At 41.7% G+C, this 21,679-nt stretch overlaps 1 protein-coding gene across 1 annotated transcript in view; it reads left to right on the top strand.

Moving 5' to 3' along the window:
- The window catches only part of DCT (dopachrome tautomerase), a 71,226-nt gene that overhangs the window by 9,437 nt on the left and 40,110 nt on the right, over positions 1 to 21,679 (top strand). The gene's annotated exons all lie outside the window — the stretch shown is intronic.

The following is a 21,679-nucleotide window of genomic DNA, read 5'->3' as shown; positions in this document are numbered from 1 at the left end:
TTCTTCCTAGCCTTGACGGTCTTTACAATTTGGCATGTTTTTGCAGTGGCTGGTACTGGTCGTTCCTTTCCATGTTTAGTGCTTCCTTCAGGAGCTCTTTTAGGGCAGGCCTGGTGGTGACAAAATCTCTCAGCATTTGCTTGTCTGTAAAGGATTTTATTTCTCCTTCACTTATGAAGCTTAGTTTGGCTGGATATGAAATTCTGGGTTCCAAATTCTTTTCTTTAAGAATGTTGAATATCGGCCCCCACTCTCTTCTGGCTTGTAGAGTTTCTGCCAAGAGATCAGCTGTTAGTCTGATGGGCTTCCCTTTGTGGGTAACCTGACCTTTCTCTCTGGCTGCCCTTAACATTTTTTTCCTTCATTTCAACTTTGGTGAATCTGACAATTATGTGTCTTGGAGTTGCTCTTCTCGAGGAGTATCTTTGTGGCGTTCTCTGTATTTCCTGAATTTGTATGTTGGCCTGCCTTGCTAGATTGGGGAAGTTCTCCTGGATAATATCCTGCTGAGTGTTTTCCAACTTGGTTCCATTCTCCCTGTCACTTTCAGGTACACCAATCGGATGTAGATTTGGTCTTTTCACATAGTCCCATATTTCTTGGAGGCTTCGTTCATTTCTTTTTATTCTTTTTTCTCTAAACTTCTCTTCTCATTTCATTTCATTCATTTGATCTCCCATCACTGATACCCTTTCTTCCAGTTGATCGCATTGGCTACTGAGGCCTGTGCATTCGTCACGTAGTTCTCGTGCCATGGTTTTCAGCTCCATCAGGTCCTTTAAGGACTTCTCTGCATTGGTTATTCTAGTTAGCCATTCGTCTAATTTTTTTTCAAGGTTTTTAACTTCTTTGCCATGGGTTTGAACTTCCTCCTGTAGCTCAGAGTAGTTTGATCGTCTGAAGCCTTCTTCTCTCAACTTGTCAAAATCATTCTCTGTCTAGCTTTGTTCCATTGCTGGTGAGGAGCTGTGTTCCTTTGGAGAAGAGGCACTCTGATTTTTAGAGTTTCCAGTTTTTCTGCTCTGTTTTTTCCCCATCTTTGTGGTTTTATCTACTTTTGGTCTTTGATGATGGTGACGTACAGATGGGGTTTTGCTGTGGATGTCCTTTCTGTTTGTTAGTTTTCCTTCTAACAGTCAGGACCCTCAGCTGCAGGTCTGTTGGAGTTTGCTGGAAGTCCACTCCAGACCCCGTTTGCCTGGGTATCAGCAGCAGAGGCTGCAGAACAGCAGATATTGGTGAACAACAAATGTTGCTGCCTGATCGTTACTCTGGAAGTTTTTATTTATTTATTTATTTATTTATTTATTTATTTATTTATTTTGAGACGGAGTCTCGCTCTGTCACCCAGGCTGGAGTGCAGTGGCGCGATCTTGGCTCACTGCAAGCTCCGCCTCCCGGGTTCACGCCATTCTCCTGCCTCAGCCTCTCCGAGTAGCTGGGAGTACAGGCGCCCACCACCAAGCCCGGCTAATTTTTTGTATTTTTAGTAGAGACAGGGTTTCACCGTGGTCTCGATCTCCTGACCTTGCGATCCGCCCGCCTCGGCCTCCCAAAGTGCTGGGATTACAAACTTGAGCCACCGCGCCCAGCCTACTCTGGAAGTTTTTGTCTCAGAGGAGTACCTGGCCGTGTGAGGTGTCAGACTGCCCCTACTGGGGGTGCCTGCCAGTTAGGCTACTCGGGGGTCAGGGACCCACTTGAGGAGGCAGTCTCTCCATTCTCAGATCTCAGGCTACAGGCCGAGAGAACCACTACTCTCTTCAAAGCTGTCAGACAGGGACATTTAAGTCTCCAGAGGTTTCTGCTGCCTTTTGTTTAGCTATGCCCTGCCCTGAGAGGTGGAGTCTACAGAGGCAGGCAGGCCTCCTTGAGCTGCAGTGGGCTCCACCCAGTTCGAGCTTTCCGGCTGCTTTACCTACTCAAGCCTTGGCAATGGTGGGTGCCCCTTCCCCAGCCTTGCTGCTGCCTTGCAGTTTGATCTCAGACTGCTGTGCTAGCAATGAGTGAGGCTCCATGGGTGTAGCACCCTCCGTGGGCATAGGATCCCCACTAATCTCCTGGTATGCTGTTTGCTGAGACCGTTGGTAAAGCACAGTATTGGGGTGGGAGTGACCTGATTTTCCAGGTGCCGTCTGTCACCCCTTTCTTTGACTAGGAAAGGGAATTCCCTGACCCCTTGTGCTTCCTGGGTGAGGTGATGCCTCACCCTGCTTCAGCTCATGCTTGGTGTGCTGCACCCACTGTCCTGCATCGACTTTCCGACACTCCCCAGTGAGATGAACCCAGTATCCCAGTTGGAAATGCAGAAATCACCCGTCTTCTGCGTCACTCACGCTGGGAGCTGTAGAGTGGAGCTGTTCCTATTCGGCCATCTTCTATGCTAAGTTTTAATCAGGAAGCTAAATGTGTGTCTGGAGTTGGTTCCTTCTGGTTCTTGGTCTCACTGACTTCAAAAAATGAAGCCGTGGACCTTTGTGGTTAGTGTTACAGCTCTTAAAGACGGTGTGTCCGGAGTTTCTTCCTTCCGGTGGGTTTGTGGTCTCACTGATTTCAAGAATGAAGCTGCAGACCTCTGCAGCAAGTGTTACAGATCTTAAAGGTGGTGCAGACCCAAAGAGTGAGAGCAGCAAGATTTATTGTGAAGAGCAAAAAAACAAAGCTTCCACAGTGTGGAAGGGGACCCAAATGGGCTGCTGCTGCTGGCTGGGGTGGCCAGCTTTTATTCCCTTATTTGGTCCTGCCCACATCCTGCTGATTGGTCCATTTTGCAGAGTGCTGATTGGTCCATTTTACAGAGTGCTGACTGGTGCATTTACAATCCTTTAGCTAGACATAGAGGGATGATTGGCGTGTTTTTACAGAGTGCTGATTGATACATTTACAATCCTTTAGCTAGACACAGAGCACTGATTGGCGAGTTTACAGTCCTCTAGCTAGACAGAAAAGTTCTCTAAGTCCCCACTTGACCCAGGAAGTCCAGCTGGCTTCACCTCTCAAATGTACACAGCTCCTGTCATACATAGTTCAGGCTGCTGTAACAAATTACTGTAAACTGGGTGGCTTCAACAACAAGCGTTGATTTCTCACAATTCTGTCTGGAGGCTGGAAGTTGAGATCAGGGTGCTAGCTGGGTCAGGTTACTGATGAAGGCCCTCTTCCTGGTTTATAGAGGAAAGTTCTCTCTCTAGCCTCTTCTTATTAGGGCACTAACCCCATTCACAAGGGCTCTACCCTGGTGACCTTATCATTTCCCAAAGGCTTTACCTCCTAATGCCATCCCATTGGGATTAGGGCATCAGTATGAATCTGGAGCAGGGAGAGGGGATGCAAATATTCAGTCCATAGCAGCTCCTAAAGATTTTTTGCTCAGCTCTAATTTATTTGTTCACTTCTTTGACAATTTTAACTGTGGGATTGAGGAGAAAATCTGTAAAGTCCCTCTCATTATGCTTGGTGTACCTGTTTTCCCTCACTGATGGAGTAGCCAGGGCGCTTCATCTAGTGGGTTCCTCACATATTTTATCCACATGCAACTCTTTGCACACCAACTTTGGGGATCTCACTCATCCAAGATTGTTCCCTTCCTGAGGGAGTAGAGGTTTAGGATTCTGTGTGGCTGTTGTCCTCGATTCTAAGTTTGCTTCCTGAGGACAGCAGCTCTTACTTAGGCCTCCAAAAGGTAGCTTGTTCTTTGCATTTGAGAATATCCTCCACTGAAAAGTGCAGAGCAGACATATTAAGGTACTCCAGGGAAACTGAACCAGTAAGATGTATATGTGCATGCACGTGTGTACACACACACACACACATATAGGTGACCCCTGAACAACATGGGTTTGAACTGCACGGGTCCATTTGTACATGGAGTTTTTTTCGATAAAAGTTACATGGAGCATGCCTGCCTCTCCTGCCTCCCTTTCCATCCCCTCTACCTCTCCCACCTCTGCCACCCCGAGACAGCAAGACCAACCCCTCTTCTTCCTCCTCCTCCTTAGCCTACTCAATGTGAAGATGAGGATGAAGACCTTTATGATGACCCACTTACACTTAATGAATAGTAGATATATTTCTCTTCCTCATGATTTTTAAGTAAAATTTTATTTTCTGTAGTTTGCTTTATTGTAAGAGTACAGTGCATAATACATATAAAATATGTGTTCATTGACTATTTATGTTATTGGTACGTCTTCCAGTCGACAGTAGGTTATTAGTAGTTAAGTTTTGGGGGAGTTAAAAGCTATACTTGGATTTTAGACTGCATGGGGAGTTGGTGCTCCTAACCCCATGTTGTTCAAGGGTCAACTGTTATTTACCTGGAGAGACAGATTTATTTTAAAGAATTGGATCACTTGATTATGGAGACTGGTAAGTCCAAGATCTGCAGAGTAGCCTGGCAGGCTGGAGACCCAGGGAAGGGTTGCCGTTCAAGTCCGAAAGCAGTCTGCTGGCAGAACTCCCTCTTGCTCAGGGGAGGTCATTCTTTGATTTATTCAGGCCTTCATCTGGTTGGATGAGGCCCACCTACGTTATGAAGAGCAGTCTGCCTTACTTAAGGTCTACCCATTTATATGTAAATTTCATCCAGAAAATACCCTCACAGAAATATCCAGAAAAATGTTTAACCAAATGTCTGGGTGCCCAGTCAAGCTGACACATAAAATTAACCAACACAGATTTCCCAGAGGCTCGACTGAAGAACATTTATGAGACACAATTTAGTTCAACTCTTAACGTGTTCCCTGTGAGTCTTGAAGGACGTCCAGCACTTGTGTGGGCACAGCAAGGAGCACTGAGGCCTGCAGCTTTCCTCTCTCTCCTCTGCTCCAGGTGTATTCACAGCCCACTAGACACTCTTTCCAGAGCCTGCAGAAGCCGACTATCCATTGTGCTCTGAAGTCCTGGTATCTAGGAGCATGTTGCAGCCTGCTGTTGTGCATTTCCCATGGTGAACATGCAGGTTAGGCATGTTGCAGTTCCAGTGCTCTAGCAGTTAAAAAGGGATGCTCAACCTATTAAATGCAAACTATACCACACATAAATATCTTCCTTCAAGTCTCATTTTTCTATGCCTTCGCATATCCAAATTATGTCCCTTACCACCAGCCCATACTTGAAGATCAACGGGGTCTGTACATGCCACTGTGAGTTCTTTGAGATGAGTGGAAATGTTAATAATACCAGAATCCGGCCGGGTGCGGTGGCTCACGCCTGTAATCTTAGCATTTTGGGAAGTCGAGGTGGGTGGATCACTTGAGGCCAGGAGTTGGAGACCAGCCTGGCCAACAATGGTGAAATCCTGTCTTTACTAAAAATACAAAAATTAGCCAGGTGTGGTGGTGTGTGGCTGTAATCCCAGCTATTTAGGAGGCTGAGGCAGGAGAATCGCTTCAACCCAGGAGGCGGAGGTTGCAGTGAGCCAAGATCATGGCACTGTACTCCAGCCCAGTGACAGAGTGAGACTCCATCTCAAAATAAAAATAAAAATAAATAATGCCAGGATCCATTCCAAAAACAAGTATAGACTACAGCTCTTAATCTCTGAGTTGATTAAGCTGGATCACACTTTATAAGGTTCAGAATGAGATCAGAAGAAAGGACTGGGTAACATCAGCATGTTGTTGACAATAAGTGAATCCTGATGGCACAACGAATAGGGCAGAGAAAGGCAGAGAAGAGTCAATTGGCAACGATCAGAGGCGCGTTGTTCCTTTCTGGGAAGAGCCTGCTCTATAGACTTCTATGCAACAGACTTACCATGCAGCTTCACTAGCCCTGCAGAGCCATCCCTTCATGAATTCTAAGGGGGTGCCATATCAAATTATTTATAACCAGATTTAGAAGAAAACCCTCATAGTTGAAATCTGAAGTTATTGTGTTCAACTTCTTATTACTCCAAAAAGCTTATACAGTTAAACCATGTCTCCCTCTCACTTTGAGACAGTACATCCTCCACAATTGTGGAATGATTAATACAGTTGGAGAGAGGGTAAAAATTAATATTTTAACAGAAATATTGTAATATTAGTGTCATGACATCTTCCAAAAAGGTAGCATGTTATATTCTTCTTTTCTCTTTGAATTTTTGCATCTTACATTTCGACAGGTGCTCCTACAACTCACTAAAATTTAAACTTTGATGATACATGGAATACATTTTTTATCTGAAGTTTTGGCTTAAAGATGAAATTATGTCTTGGGCTCTCTGCTTTTGGGAGTAGAAGTGGGTCCATTCTTTCTAGAGGGCAGTTTGGGAACATATACCAAAAGCATTAAAAATAAGCATGTAAGGCCGGTTGTGGTGGCTCACACCTGTAATCTCAGCCCTTGGAGAGGCTGAGCTGAGTGGATTACTTGAGCTCAGGAGTTCGAAACCAGCCCAGGCATCATGGTGAAACCCTGTCTCCACAAAATATACAAAAATTAGCCAGGTGTGGTGGCCCATGCCTGTATTCCCAACTACTCAGGAGGCTGAGTTGGGAGGATGGCTTGAGCCTGGCAGGCAGAGGTTGTAGTGAGCCAAGATTGCACCACTGCACTCAAGCTTGAGTGACAGAACCAGACCCTGTTTAAAAAAAAATATATATATATATAAATAAGCATGTAGTTGAACAGTCTGCTTCTTGGAATTTAACTCATGGAAAATATCATAGAGGAGGGCAAAGATTAATTGACTAGGATGTTTGTTGCAGAATTATTAATACAAGTGACAAGCTGTAAATAATGCTAAATATTCAAAAACGGAAATTAAATCAGTTATGACATCATAATTATCTACTATACAATGAGTATTCTATAACCCTTCAAAATCATATGAGAAAAATATGCATAACATATTGTTAAATGGAAAAAATAATGCAGAATGTAATATAATTTTGTTTCAATTATGTATATGCACAGAATAAAGATTAAATGTATAAATATCAACATGTAAGCTGTGGTTATCTCTGAGTGAAGGAGTAGTGATTAATTACTTTCTGCTTCTGTTTCTTTAACACTTTAAAAACTTTCTATAATGCAGTGAATCATTCCTTCATTATATTATAGAAAGTTTTCAGAGTAAATGATAGCTTAGTGCTTAGGGAAGACCTGCAGGAAGCTAGAGAGTAAAGGGTTAAACAAAATTCCACACATTTACTTCCTAATTTTGCTGTTGCAAGGAGAATGGGTATACAGCAGGAATGAGACAAAACTGAGTGAAGGAAGAAGAGATCAGCAAATAATATCAATTAGGCGTTCCCTGCCTGGGAAATCCCTAAAGACAGAGGAGAAACTAGTCTCAGAGAACCCCTAGTGAAATCAGTGAGGCTGATTACACCTAAAATAGACTTAAGGAGCCCAAACAAAATGATGAAAGGATGCGGATTGGGGAATAGTGACAAAAGAATCAAAACGCCCCTCTAAGGAAACTGTTTCCTGGGCTCTGGCTAGGAGCCAGGATGGGGAGGCCAAGCACAGAAGGCAAATGTTAAAAGCTGTGAGGCCTGCAGGGCCAGGTGGCAATGTATGGGGACAAGAAGCACTAGCTGTGAGATCCTGGGGAGCCATGAGTGGGCTTAACGCAGGATTTCTGGAGCTTCTTGTCTTTTGGGATGAGCTTGAGATCCAGACTTTTAGGTGGAATCTCCTAATTTTATAGCTTCTGGCATCTCTAAACATTTAAAAAAATTAATAGCCTTTATTCTTTAGAGCAGTTTTAGCTTTACAAAAATTGAGCCGAAAGTAGAAAGGGTTCCCATATAGCCTCTTACTGCCCCACTATTTCCACTGTTGATACAATCATTAACTTAGGCCCATAGTTTACATGAGGGTTCATTCTTTGCATTGTGCATTCTGTGGGATTTGACAAATGTATAATGACATGCATTCACTGTTACAGTATCACACAGAATAGTTTCACTGCCCTAAAAACCCACTGCATTCCACTTACTCATCTTTTCCTCCCTCTCTACAAGCCTCTGGCAACCACTGATCTTTTTACAGTCTCCATAGTTTTGATGTTCCCAGGATATTGTGTAGTTGGAATCATATCGTATGTAGCCCTTTCAGACTGGCTTCTTTTACTTAGCAATATACATTTTATTCTGTCTGTGTCATTTTGTGCATGTCACCATAACTTGACTGAGGTATAACTGATGTATAATATACTGCACGTATTTCAAGCCTACCATTGGATAACTTTTTACTTAAGAATTCACCAGTGAAACCATCATCACATTCAAAGGAATGAATGTTTATCTGTCATAGTCCTCATATGCTTTTGGGAATTCCTTTCTCACAGCCCTACCTACCACCCTGTCCTCTGGCCAACACTCATCTGCTTTCTATCACTTGAGATTAGTTTGCGTTTTCTAGAATTTTATATAAATGATCATATGTACTATTTTTGTCAGGGTTTTTTTTTCACTCAGCATAAGTCGTGGGGGGCAGGCATTTCCCTTGGATCCTGTAAAAGTCTAAACTTCGAGAAGCTGGCAAGTCTTAGGATGATGGCTAATATGGAATTAGAGATGTACCCTAATATCAAAAACCATCTTATAAGGTATATTAGATCTGAAAATAGCCCACAGTGTTCTTTTCTTCAGGGTCACGTTGCAAAAGAATCTCTCTTGTCTGGAGCACAGATGTGAAGCATTTTTCACCATCGGATACAATGAACCTTCCAAGCACAATGGATGCCTTGGGTGCTGCCATTCTCTATGACTGCCATGTTTTGATTGAGCAAAGATTTCAGACTTCCTTCCTCTGTACTTTGACGACCGCAAACTTGGAAAAAGCATTTTCAATATGTACTTCATTCAGGGGTCAATGTAGACTATGAAAATATATATACTATAATTCCAATTAGGTTTTAAAAAGCTATTGAAGGAATGAATATTTTCATCTGGAATGATAAACACCCAAAGATTAATTAGAATAATTTCTTGATGGTGAGATAATGAGTGATTTACATTTTCTTTTCTATACATCTTTGTGTTCTTCAGTTTTTCTAAAATGAATGTGTTTCTTATAAATAATGTGAAAAAAATTAAACCTCAAATTTGGGGGTTTGATTTGGAAGACATTAGCAAGTAATTTGGAATAAGTTCCCATCCCCAACTAACTTGGATCCTGTAGTCCAAGTAATAGTCATTGTCTATCATTCAGTTACTTGTGCTAGGCACTGTGTTAGATATTGGATATAAATATTAACAGAAGGCAGGGAGTGAAGCCCCCAGGCATAACCAGTCATGTTGCCCTGGAACACAAAGAGGTGTCCAATCTCCTGCAAGAAGAGGAGCTGCTGCCATTCTGGGAACCTCAAGCTCAGTTCAGAGGAAACATCTATGAGGAGAAGACCCAACCATCTTCAACTTAGAAGATGCAAAAGAGCTCTGTGGACCCCTCTGTAGAGAGGGAGGAGCATGTGATTCCAGAGGCCACCTGGATAGTTCAATTGAAGAGTTTATCCTTAAGGCTTGCTGCTTCTCTGCTGTCATTTATAAGTTCATTCAATAAATACTGAGCACTTTCTATGTATCTGCCTTTAACTGTTGAGTTGGGAGAACGATGAGCTAAGAGTGAGTTTTACAAATGAGATGCTTGAGACAAAGGTGAGGGGAGAAAAACGTGTCCATAACAGGTAAGAGAGATCTCATATTTTACTCACCCCTGGTTGTCCAGTGAGAGAAAAGAGCACTGCACTATGAATCTGTTTGCTGAGGCTCTATGGTCGTGAATGAGTTATTCTAAACTCTGAGTGGGCTTTGGTTTTCTCACTTGAGAGTATTGGTCTAAATGATCTTTAACTTCTCATCCAGATCTAAAATTTATGAGATAATATGGTTCACAGAGACCATGCATAGGACTAACTGTAGAATTCTAAGAGGAGCTCCAGTACTGATTGACAAATGCTAACCTTTGCAGAAGTAGACTCCCCTACACCCAATTTGGCACTTCAATGAGATTAAGCAGAATTCTTCATGTCACCAGAAAGCAGCTAAGTCTTATGATGGTGACCCACTTCTCTTTAGTTTCTCTTCCATACAACATGACCCATACCAACTCTCCTTCTAAACCCAAAAGTTTGAGGATGTGTTCAGGATGACTTGGTTGTAAAAAGAGAATGTGTATTTGAGTTTTGATGCCCAGTTTCACCATTTGTTATCTGTTATCGGTTGAATTGTGTCCTTCTCAAATTTATATGCTGAAGCCCAAACACTGCGTAACCCAAAATGTGACCTTATTTAGGAGTCAGATCATTGCAGGTAATAATTAGTTAAGATGAGGTCATACTGGAGTAGGATGGGCCCCTAATCTAATATACTGGTGTCTTCATAAAAGGGGAAATTCAGGCCCAGGGCCTTGAACACAAGAAGAACATCATATTAAGATTGGAGTTCTATATTACAAGCCAAGAAACTACCAGAAGCTGGAAGAGAGGCCTGGAAAAGATCCACCCCTATCACTTCAAAGGGAGCATGGCTCTGCTGACACCTTGATCTTGGACTTTTAGCCCCAGGACCGTGAGACGATAAATTTTTATTGTTTGAGGCACTCAGTTTGTGGAAGCTTTACTCTTGAACTCTTTACCCTCTATGGTTCCCAGTCCCTAAAAGCGCCCTGACTTTTCTTGTTCACTGACATCTTTGTATTCTTTCCGGTCTTCGGTGAGGACTAAATGTTTCCACAAGAAGGTTGCTCACCCCTCCATTATTACATACTCTTCTGCTGAGCTCCAACCTGGCCTTTGAATCATTGGTGTTCAAGGTGAAATCCATTTCATGGCATAAATAAATAGGTAACTTTCCTGAATTCAATAGATCTTGTGATTACAAAAATATTACATATTATAAACTCATAATTGAAGGTAAACTGAAACCTCTAAGAAATTATCTTGTTTTCTACTACTTTTCAGTGTGTCTTCCTTCTTATACTAGAATACTTTTTAGAAATGAAAAATTCATTACAACAAAATTTACATTTACTAGGCAGCTGTCTGCTATGATTTGTAAGTACATATATCTTTTCTATTATGAAATGAAAGTTTGGAGGTTTTTTTTAGCTTTGTGTATGTATGTGTGTACATGCACACATGGTCCATGAAAAGTAACTGAATGAGTGCAGATGAGATTCAGTGAGAAGAGCCATTTTTAAAGCAAATGTCAGACAGAGACACCATGGTTAGTTGGTTTTTTTTTTTTTTTTTTGGAGACCGAGTCTTGCTCTGTCGCCCAGACTGGAGTGCAGTGGCACAATCTCTGCTCACTGCAGCCTCCACCTGCCAGGTTTAAGCAGTTCTCCTGCCTCAGCCTCATGAGTAGCTGGGACTACAGGCATGCACCACCATGCCTGGCTAATTTTTGTATTTTTAGTAGAGACGGGGTTATACAATATTGGTCAGGCTGGTCTAGAACTCCTGACCTCAGGTGATCCACTCGCCTCAGCCTCCCAAAGCGCTGGGATTACAGGCATGAGCCACTGCGCCCAGCTTTGATTAGTTGGTTTTTGACAGCAATGGTAAAGTAATGAACTTGGTGTAAAAGCACCAGATTCAGGTCAAGAAATTTTTGAAAAAGGTATTTTTCCTTATTTTTAATGACAGCATTTATTTTTGTCAGCTCTTGAAATTAATTAAGAGGGCTCCTATCTGGTTTATTCATTCTCTGTGGCTTCTTTAAACCTTGCCTCCACCTATATTTGTCATAATTAGTGATGGAGATTCCTAAGTTCCAAGGCTAACAGAATAGCATAGCTGTAAACATAGCATATCATCATTTGACTAAGCAGAATCTAAGAAGAAAACAGTTAACTTCATTTCTGGGTAGTAATATTGCATTATGGACAAGAATATCTTCTATGTGTGAGTTATAAATATTTAGTTTCCAGAAAAAAATTATTAAAAGTACTTATAATTAGATGCTTAGACATGTGTGTGTGTGTGTGTGTGTGTGTGTGTGTATTAATCATTCCTAGAATCAAAATTTTCTCAGTGGAGAGGATTTTTCAGTACTCTGGCAAGATCTTTTACCCCTTCCTGGCTGTCCATTGAAATAGAGGTCATATGGGCTACTGATTATGAAGGTAGTAATTTTTCAAACAATAATATAATGGGTCAGACCAGTGGTTTGCCAGTGTAGAGATTTGAGGCATTGTTTAATGGAAGTAATAAAAATGTGCTGAGTACCTACTGTGTGCCAGATTCTGCTAGGCAATTTATATCCAATGCCATATCTAATCCTTAAAATTATGCTTTATTAAGTAGATATCTTCATCTTGGGTTTACAGATGAAGAATCAGGCTGAGAGAGAATAACCACTTGTCCAGGGTCATAGAACTGGTAAGTTTTTTGCCTCTCCATATAAGCCTCTACTGTTTGTCCTTATTCACAAAGTAGCTTGCTGGGATTTTGACTGGGTTACACTCTTTTTAATACTTCCAGGAAATTCCTCCTTTATGTAATGTCATCCTCACAAGTACTCATCATTCCAAATTTTTTTAACTTGAATTTTTGTATTAACGAATTTTTTAAACTAAGTACTATACATGCATGGTTCAAAATTCAAAATGTACAAAAATACAGAATGAAAATAATTGTTCTTTCTGCTCTTGTTCCTCACCCCATTAGGCCCATTCCCAGGGACAGCACTCAACCAGTTTCTTGTGTTTATTCTACACATTGACACACACAGATGGGCAGATAGACACAGACAAGTCACAGACACAGACATACTCCCCGCCCCCACTCCCTCACATGTACATGTTAGCATAAACATAGTGAGTTCACAGCTGTATACCTTATGTTTTTCTCTTGACTATATATATGTGTGTTTGTGTGTATATACGTGTGTGTATGTATGTGTATATGTGTGTGTGTATATGTGTGTGTGTGTGTGTGTGTGTGTGTGTGTATTTTAGACAAGAAGGTCTGGCCGTATCACCCAGGCTGGAGTCGAGTGATGCGATCTCAGCTCATTGCAACCTCTGCCTCTTGGGCTCAAGCTATTCTTCCATCTCAGCTTCCCTGCGTAGCTGAGACTACAGGCATGCACCACCACGCCTGGCTAATTTTTGTAGTTTTTGTAGAAATAGGTTACGCCATGTTGCCCAGGCTGGTCTCAAACTCCTGAGCTCAAGTGATCCTCCTGCTTCAGCCTCCCAAAGTGCCGAGATTACAGGTGTGAGCCACGGTGCCTGGCAGACAACATATTTTGGAAATCCTTCTAGACCCTGAACAGTCTAAATTGTACATCTATAAACCCTGGTAGATCCGTTAGTACTAAAGTTGTCTAAAAATATATATATTTTTTCAGCCCATACAACCTCTTATAAACGTATAGGTGGTATTTTCTGGATTTGATCAGAATTGAGCAGGAAAAGAGTGATTCCCTCCCACAGAACTGTATTTTGAAGAAGGAGTAGCTCTATTGCTTACCCAAATCAGTCATTAAATTATAAGGGTACACATAAAAATCCAAATTGAATACTCATGTACCAGAATGAAGCATAAAAAACAATGATAAAATAAGAATTAGAGGGCACAGTGTACATAACAAAGAACTAAGATTAATATAAAGATAAATGATGCAAAATCTGAAATTAAAAAGTGTTTGGTGTATAAACACAGACTTAAGGATGAACTATAAAAAATGCATTCAAGATGAAAAAAATGCACTCAACTGAAATAACAGACCACACATCCTATTTCTCACCCTTAATTCCTCTGAAGAACAATTCATACCACCAAGAAGAAAAAAGGCTCTTAGATGTAGAAAGCAAAACCCTTATCAGGACAGATGTCCAGCATTTAGGAAACAGCTTGGTCACAGGGAAAAAAAATAATCACTTTTCCCCATGATGAGGCAGCAAAGAATAGATCAAAAAGCATCAGACAGGGAAGGTGAGCAGGGAGCTAAAAAACGGGGAGGATTTTCGCATTCAGAGGCGCAGGAGTAAAGAGCAGGTAACTCGTTGGCAAGCAGAAGAAAGATGCATTTGTTTTCTCTGTATTAATCTTAGCCATGGTTCTAACACATCTCCCGTTCTCTTCAATTGCTTCCCAGGCTTTGAGCCATTTCTTCCTCCTTTGAACACATAGACTGGCACAGGAAGGCATAGGCTGGCATCCTAGCTCCAAAGTTATGCATGTCTGCTCTGCATTGTCCACTTACAAATTCTCTAAGGTATCTAATTCAGTATGTCATGAACATACATTGAGTCCTTCTTATGTGCAAGTTGGTGCTAGGTGCCGGCATGCAAAATGAAAGTATGCAGAACATCCCTTTTCACTTAGTCTTGCCTCAGCTGTAAAAAGAGAGAGTAAAATGAATTACTTTCCAATAAGGCACTTTTCTACTCTCAGACTATTAAGCTCTATGATACACAGCTGCCTCTGTCTACTGGGTTTCAGAACATTCCTTATAATAGTCCTTGATTTGATGGCTTCCATTGGTAACCAATGGTCTCAATACACCCATGAGATATCCCCTCTTGGATTCTGCTATTCAGTTTCTAACAAAGACTTTCTCTTTTGCAAATAATGCAATGTTTAATTACAGTCATACTTATGATTTGAGATCTTCTTAGCTTATGTCCTTAGATCTGTATTCACTTATACCAAATTTTTAGGGATTCTTCTCGAACTCTTCTCTAAGCCCTGTTTTGTAAACAACAACTTGGCTGGGTGTTTATTACCTTTGCACGTACACAGAAATGTGTGTGTGTATCTGTCTGTCTGTCTCTCATTTCTCAAAGGATTTGAGACAAGCTAGAGAAATACATAAATTTGCAAAAGGATAAAATAAGAATCCCAGAACCCAGGAACATAAGGGAAGGAGAATATTAAAGTAGATACTGTGTGAATCAGTTGCTTGATGTGGGGGCTGCAAATTTGGCTCTAAGCTTCATAACTGGCCAAGGTAAAGAAAGAAACACCATCCTAAGATTCATATGGTCCAACAGTCCTGGATAAGCTGGTTTCTATGGGGAAGTACAGCTTTCCTGGATACTGAAGCCTGCAAGAAATCTCTCCCTGGATCCCCATAAAATGACATTGTGAAATGTGTTTGATGATATTAAAAATACCTTACAAGTTTCACAGGATGTTTTTCCAAATCATGCCCTAATGCAGGCTGATGGCTTAATACTAAAAGGTAATTTAGTTAATGCAAGGCTAGGAGGAGCCCAACCCTTATTCTCAACTTCAATCAATCTACTCCATCAGAATAAGGATTTCTTAATTCTATTCTGACGTGCTTAGGGCTTCCATCTAGGGTAGCAATATTAAATCAATTCACTTAAATTAGAAATACTAAAATTTCAAGCAACAGTTTCTTGGAATTTAAATGAGATAACAAAGGGTAAGTAAAGCAAGCTTAGCATAGTACCTGGCATGGAGTAGGAGATAAGAGATTGTAAGTTTCCATCAGTCCCTTCGTATAAGGCACTGTGCTGACTTCCCCAGAGAAGATGATGAGTTTGACAACTTGACATGGTGAAAAGACCACAACTTTGGAGTCAGGAAAACACAGCTCTGTCACAGCGCTTGTTACCCGAGGTCTGGCAGCCTCTGTTTCCTCTTCTGTAAAATGAGGATAATAACCAGTGAATAAATAACTAGAAACATTACATACTCACTCTTAGCTTAGTGCCTGGAGCATAGTAGGGACTTAATACATTAGGCCGCTTTCTTACTTTTAAAATCATGCAATTGAGCAACACATAGGAACTAAAAAAGACCACAAACCCAATGACATTGAGCACTTCACAACGTATAGATCACCTGCAGCCCTATCCTTCCAAATCCAAAGTAAATCTCTTTATCTTTTGGAAAATCAGTCACTCCCTAGCAATTCTCCTGGCTAAATAATCAATACTTTTAGCCCTTTCTCACCTATCAAGCATTAGTATTATTACTTCCTGTCCCATTTTGTTTTTTCTGTTCTCCTTCAAGGTATGGGACCTCAAACTGGGTGTTAGCCTGAGAGAAAGAGTGACCTGCCTTTATTAGGAATGATTGTGAATTTGGGGAGGATACACTATAGATGATGGTTCATTTACTCAACAGATATTTTGAAAGTGCTTCCTATGTGCCAGACACTGTATTTGTGCAAAGCTGATGGAGTTGCAGCTTCGTTTAAGCCTTTTCCTTTAAGTATTTAAGGCTTTTCTTCTAAGACCAGGTGAGTACAGGAAAGCTCAGGGGCTCTGCCATTCTAGGAGAAAGGCAGTGAACTATACAGGTGCCTCCATTGTGGACAAGCAGACTGGTGGCTAATGGCCATGACATCCTTTGGAAACACTGATGATGCTCAGAGTCTCTAAGTTCTCTCACAGAGCCCTCCAAGGTTCTACCTGTGCTAAAGTCTCAAGAGCAGGGTCATGAATCCATTTGAGAAGCTAACAAAATCTATGAATCTTCTTAACAGAAAGAGACCCACGCTAAATTTTCCTCACAATTTCAAGATGTTCAAAGATCCCCCTGAAGTTCCTCTTGTGGCCACCCCCCACCGCCCCCCAGCAGAGTGCCAGAGTGAGATGCTTTTGTTTGAGTGACATCTCTCAAGTCCTGCCATGGACCTTGACATTGGGTCATTTTCATCAATGAATTGGGTTACGAAGATGATAAAGATGGGTCAACCAAATGTGTAGTTAGGACAAAGGCAGGAATGAGGGAAATCCCATTGCTTATCACACCCATTTAATAGGACAACATTGGACAGAAGCAAAATAAACCCTTTCATTTACACCCTTTTAGGAGCTGAACTGCATCCTCCCCAAAATTCCTACGTTCAAGTCCCAACTTGCAGCACCCAAGAATGTAACTGTATTTGGCAATAGGGCCTTTACAGAGGAGATTAAGTTAAAAATGAAGTCGTCAGGATGGGCCTCAATCTGACTGGTGTTCGTATAAAAAAAGGAAGTTTAGACACACAAGAAGGCACCAGAGGTGCATGTGCAGAGACGAAAGACCATGCACGGGGCAGCAATGGGGAAGCTCTCTGCAAGCCGAGGACAGAGGCCTTGACAGAAGAATCCAACCCTGCCCATGCCTTGATCGTGAACTTTCAGCCTCTGGAACTGTGGGAAAGTAATTTCTGTTGTTTAAGCCATCTACTCTATGGCATTTTGTTATGGAAGCCAAAGCAAACTAATACAGACCTCAAAAGGCAATTCCACACGAATAGAAGAGGAGATGGGGATAGGAGAGGCATCTGACTTTAAGGCAGCCATGTGAAAGCTATATGAAAATGACATAAGGCTTTAAGTTGATTTCAAATACAGTAAAAATAAAATATTTCTTGACCCTTCCTAAAGGGGCCATCCTCACAGAACCCCTGTCTTTGAGAGCAGCTGTCTTGCTCATGGACTTGCTTTTTGCCAATGGGGTGGGAGCAGATGTGAGTAAGGTGGACCTCTTCCAAGTATTGGCCCATCACTGACCTCTACTTTGACGCAAAATTAGCAGAATGAAAGGAATGAAAAGATGCTGCTTCACCCTGAGTCCTGGAGTGAACACAGTGTACAGCACAGTCACAGCTGATGTGTGGTGGATGTGCAGCTGCATAAGAAATAAACATTTCTCTTATAAGCCAAATAACATTTTGAGGTCTTAACTGCAGCGTGAGTTAGCCTGAGTGGATGTAGACAAAATTGATGAGGTGATGTGACTGTCTAGCAAAGCTTACAAGGTAATTCTTTTTCAGTTATCTTTGCTTAGATCGTAGCAGGAACGTTGAATTAAGTTATGGGAAACCTGCATTCAGAGGTCAAATCGTGAACCGTGTTGTCCATAAAAAAGACCATGCTGATGGAGAGATTTAAAACTAAGTAATATGGGCTGGGCACGGTGGCTCACACCTGTAAACTCCCAGCACTTTGGGAGGCCGAGGTGGGAGGATCACCTGAGGTCAGGAGTTCGAGACTGGCCCAGCCAACATGGTGAAACCTCGTCTCTACTGAAAATACAAAAATTAGCCAGACGTGGTGGGTGCCTGTAGTCCAGGTACTCGAGAGGCAGAGGTAGGAGAGTTGCTTGAACTGGGAGGTGGAGATTGCAGTGAGCCGAGATTGCACCACTGCACTCCAGCCTGGGTTACGTAGCGAGACTCTGTCTCAAAAACAAAAAACAAACTAAGTCATATGGAAGAAAATGGAAAGGAATGGAGAACATTTAGTCTGAAAAAAAAGGAAAGGGAGAAACGCCTATGGAAAACGGACTGTACCCGGTCTGTGGAGCCCGACTGGGTTACCAAAGGCTTTTGATGAAAGAATTGGGGAAGGAAATTTTTATTTGACATTTATATTTAAATTTACCTTGAAATTATACTTGATGTTAAAAACTTTTTTTTGTTTATTTATTTATTTGAGACAGGGTCTCACTCTTTTGCACAGGCTGGAGTACAGTGGTGCAATCACGGCTCACTGTAGCCTCAACCTCCTGGACTCAAGAAATCCTCCCGCCTCAGCCTCCCTACTAGATGGGACTACAGGTGCATGCCACCATGCCCAGCTAATTTTTGTATATTTAGTAGAGATGGGGTTTCACCATGTTGCCCAGGCTGATCTCAAACTCCTAGGCTCACGTGATCTGCCTGCCTTGGCCTCCCAAAATGTTGGGATTACAAGGCATGAGCCACTGTGCCAGGCCAAAAACTTATTTAAAAGGAAGAATTTCCTCACCCTTAGAACTGTTCCTGAAATGTTGTGAGAACCTCCTCACTAGTGATATTTTGTTGGAAATACTGAGGTGGGAGTTCATGGGTTGTAGTGATGTTGGGTTGGTGGTTTTCAAACATTTGCAGCAGTTTAATAAAACCTAACATGAAATCCCCAACATAATAGTGGTCATGGTCATTATTAGCCTAAATGTGTTTTATATATTCAAAATAAAAGCATTTAATTTGTATAAAACCAGTCACTATAATAATGAGGCCCTTTTGATGAACATACAATTTTGAATTGGGAATATTTATTCATCAACTATTTATCAAGTAGCCTCTATTTGCCAAATACTGTTGCACATGTTGGAAAAACACAGCAGAGTTAAGGAGCTTATAGTCCAGTAGATGAGACAATCAGCCACCTAACCAATAAGTCCGATAACTTTAGATGGTGATAAGTGCTATGAAGAAAATAAAATAAAGTAGTGTGGTAGAGAGAAGGTGGCTGGACGTAGGCATGTTAAAATGTCACGGAAGGCCTCTCTGAGAAGCTGAGGGCTCTGAGCAAGATTATTCCAGACAGAGGGAATGGCAAGACAAAGTCCAAGGTGGAAGTGAATGGGGGCATGTTTGAATAATAGTGATTGCAATAGTCTGCCATCCAGAAGAAGAGATTGAGAGGCAGGCGAGGGAAAAATCATGGAGGATCTTTTAAGCTAGTTCTCAAACTATCTATGGTAAATGATTTAAAAAAAATGTTCCGGCCACAGACTAACATGTGATCCAACTGCACATGACTCATTGCATGCAGCCTGTGCTCCGTGATCATCACCATGCACGTTTGGTAACCGCCTGGACTCTCCCCTCTTGAATGAAACTACTGATCGTATGCCTGAATGTTATCCCAATATCAAATTGCTATGAAAATTTCCCAGTGTTGACTCTCAATTTCTGTTCTTATTGTTCTTATCTTGATGTAAACCAGGAACACACCATTCACGGATCTGTTGGCCACACTTTGAGTAGCACATGCAAAGCACCTTGGATTTTACTTGAAGTGCATTGGAAAGCACACATGGGGAGGTGGGAAAGAGAAGACTCCAAGATCACTTGTAGGGTTGTGGTGATGCTGCTCTTTGTGGAGATGGAGAACACATTTGGGAGGAGAGAGCAAAAGTTCTCAACTTGGGTGAGAAATATCTAAACCTTCAAGTAGAGAGGTCCAGTAGGAAGTTAGATAATATGAGTCTGGGGCTCACGACTAAGGTCAAAGTCAGTGTTGTAGTTTTGGAAAGTCATGATAGCCTGCATTTAAGGCCTCAGGCTAGCTGAGTTATCTAGCAAGTGTGGAAATGAAAGAAAAGAGATCCTAGGACTTAGACCTGGGGCATTCTGACATGAGAATTATTGACTCCATCAGTTTTAACATCCAAGAAATTTTATCTTAACATTTATGCAGCCCCAAGGCTTCACAAAAACCTGGAATAAAATTCCCAAGTGTCACAATGCTGGCATGAAGTGACAGTCAATAAGTATACACGGAATGAATGAATGAGCTCCAAAATAAAGGTTTCAAAAACCCCTGGGATTTTGCGATTTTAGAACCCCAAGTTTCTTCCCACCCATGATGTGTTAGGTTGAATGGTGATTTCCCCAAAAGATATGTCCATGTCCCAGAACCTGTGAATGTGACTTTATTTGGAAAAAAGAGTCTTCTTTGCAGATGTAATTGAGTGAAGAATCTTGAGATGAGATCATCCTGGATTATCTGAGTGGGCTTTACATCCAGTAAGTGTCCTTATAAGAAGCAGACATGGAGGAAAAACACAGAAAGATGGGGAGAAGGCCATGGGGCTGTGGCAGACATTGGAGCTGCAGTTTCAAGCCAAGGATTGACCGCAGCTGCCAGAAGCTTGAAGAGGCAAGGAGGATTCTAGCTTAGAGTCTCCAGGGAGAGTGCAGCCGCCTGGCTGACACACGTCAGTCCTGCCAACACCTTCATTTTAGACTGCTGGCCTTCAGAATAGTGAGAAAATAGATTTCTGTTGTTTTCAGTCATCCAGTTTGTGGTCATTTGTTACAGAAGCCTCAGGAAACTATTACACATGGTCTGTTTTAGCTGATGCTGATGCAGTATTTCCTTTGGAGCTCTGCTGCATTCTGATTCAGTGATTCTCAACTCTGGCTGTGCATTAGAATTGCCTAGATATTTTCTAACAAAGGTTGGTTGGTATCTGGAACATCCTCAGAGATTCTGATTCAGTAGGGCTGTGGTACAGGCTGATATTGGTGTAGAGCCAGACATAAGAACTGCCATTTAATTAGTCACAACAACTTAACATCAAGGGGTGGCACAGAGGTACAGGGGGTGGGAATACCTGTGTAATTGTTTTCACCTTAGGAATTTGCTTTGAAACATAACAATGTGTGTCTTTTGCATTCAAGCGTATTCTTAGAAACTAGCTGAAGCCGTTTCGCATCCTTGTGGCACTAAGTCCTCGTTCCACCATGAAACAGGTACCAAGACAGTCCTGTTTCCACTGTGAAAAAATAAATGGATGTTCTGACAGGTGGCCACTGTTGCTGACCTGACCATTCCCCAGAGGCACCAGGGTCATTGCTTTCTAGACTGAAGCTCGGTCATGCTTCATTTTAGTCTAATCAAAAAGATTTGCTTGCAAGCCTTCATTCCAAATGGTTCCAGTGCCTTCCATACAATCAGATAATGACAATTGTGAGTTTCTGGTGGCATGCTATTTCATGTAATTAAAAAAATTGCTGTGTAGATGTGCTGAATAGGAGAAGAGTAAGTTATTATTTGGAGGGAAGAGGATTCCCAATTGTGGAACAAAGCAATTCCTTGTACCCTGGTTCTAAATAAATGTTTCTTTATTTTTGAAGTTGCATGACCCCCTGTTGTGGTCTTTTTTGCACACATGTCAGAAAGCAGCCATGAGTGCATTGTAGTTAGCAATGTGAGCTTGTCTGTAAAGGGTCTTTGACGAAGAGCTCACTGCATCTATTGACTCCCCAGGATG

This window comes from Hylobates moloch, unplaced genomic scaffold (assembly GCF_009828535.3).
Source record: "Hylobates moloch isolate HMO894 unplaced genomic scaffold, HMol_V3 SCAFFOLD_4, whole genome shotgun sequence".
NCBI classification, from domain to species: Eukaryota; Metazoa; Chordata; class Mammalia; order Primates; family Hylobatidae; genus Hylobates; species Hylobates moloch.
Note: the sequence above shows the minus strand (reverse complement) of the source record. Positions and strands in the feature narration are given on the sequence as shown.